This window comes from Cnephaeus nilssonii (assembly GCF_951640355.1).
Source record: "Cnephaeus nilssonii genome assembly, chromosome: 18".
Classification (NCBI taxonomy): domain Eukaryota; kingdom Metazoa; phylum Chordata; class Mammalia; order Chiroptera; family Vespertilionidae; genus Cnephaeus; species Cnephaeus nilssonii.
This window is the reverse complement of record NC_137089.1, coordinates 27,589,785-27,591,405: the sequence shown is the minus strand read 5'-3', so window position 1 is coordinate 27,591,405 and position 1,621 is coordinate 27,589,785.

The following is a 1,621-nucleotide window of genomic DNA, read 5'->3' as shown; positions in this document are numbered from 1 at the left end:
TTGTGTCCTGAAATTTAAGCCAGTTCCTTGAGAGTTGAACCACCAAGGCAGGGTTCAAAGGGTGAAAGAAGCCTTGAAGGTTTGTAGGGAAAAATTGGTAAGTGGGTCTCCCCAGAGCAGTGTGAAGTCACCAGGCCAAGGTAATGCTTGCCAGAGGTGTAACAGCCCTGTTGGGGGTGGCCTGGGGGGGTGGGGTAGGGGGAGCGGGGTTCGAAATGGGTAGTACTTTGCAGTCGGCCCTTGGGTACTGAGTTGGTTGACTACCTGGTATTGCAATAAAATATTTGCCCTCTAATCACATCCCCCCAACACCACACCCTGTGTGACGTGTTATAAAGCATCCCTTCCAGTGGGCTCGACTTTTTTTGTTTTGGTTTCGTCATTATTGTCCAAGATATGTGATAAGGAGCAATAATCTAGTTTTCAAGGCTTGATCGAGTTCGAAAGAAGTCCATACCTCAGAGGAACCTTGGAAAGAAAAGGAAAAAAAAAAAAAAATCTGCAGAGGCCACAGAATCTCCAGAGGCCACGTTAGTTATTTGTAAACTCATTCATTTTTTCCCAAACAGTGCCACCTACTGTCCATTGTAAGTCATCAGGAGGGTTGTTGGCGAGGACCAAAAGGAAATAAAGGGGGTGAAAAAGGAACCGAGAAAACGAACCCTTTTCAGCCTCGGGACAATGGGAGAGAGATGAGAAAAGACCACCTCGAAGCAAATAAGTATTTTGACTCGTCTTCTTAAAAGGCTCGCAAGAAGCAAAAGCCACTTAAGCCATTACCTGAGAAATGCTTTTTTAAGGGCGCTATTTTTCGAGTCCTCCGGAGGGCTGTTTTATTTTTATTAAATTTTATTTATAATGCTTGCTGTTAGCATATTTTTTACGTCAGGGGAGCAGGTTAAGAAACACACACACACACACACACACACACACACACACACACACACACACACACACACACCACAATTATGTTTCCGCTTTTCGCGCCCACCCAAGGCGGAAACGACTGTGGAAGGGGGATTTGGATACATCAGCTCAGAAACTTCTGAGTTGGAGGGAAGAAAGGGTTAACAAGCAGTGAATGGACCAGTCGCCGACTTTTTAGAGACTCCCGGGCATGTACACACGCATGTACACACACACACACACACACACACACACCCCTCCAGCTCGCTCTCCCCAGAGCGGTTACTTAGCCTAAGGGTACCACTTGGCCTTAAAGCAAACTACTTAAACACTGTGGAGAGTTGATCGCAAAGAGGGGATCCTTGTAACTAGGACAGGAATCAGGGATGTCTACAAAGCGTGGCCTCCCCGCTCCACCCCTGGAGAAAGGAGGGACCCAGGTGGTGGCCAGCGTGAGGGCCCTGCATCTCTCTGCACACGTTAGCAATCAAGTTAATTGAATTCATTGGAGTTTAAAACCGGCCTCCAGCTCAGAAAGGGCTTTGAATGGCCAATTTTTCTCTCGCTCTCCCCGCCTCCCGCCGGCCCGCCCGCCCCTCCGGGCTCCCCAGTCCGCACCTCCCTTCTCCACTCCCCTCACCCCCCACTCCCTCCTCCGCCCTATTAAAACACCCACCAGCTCACTAGTTAAGACCCCCTTAAGTTGGAGGAGGCA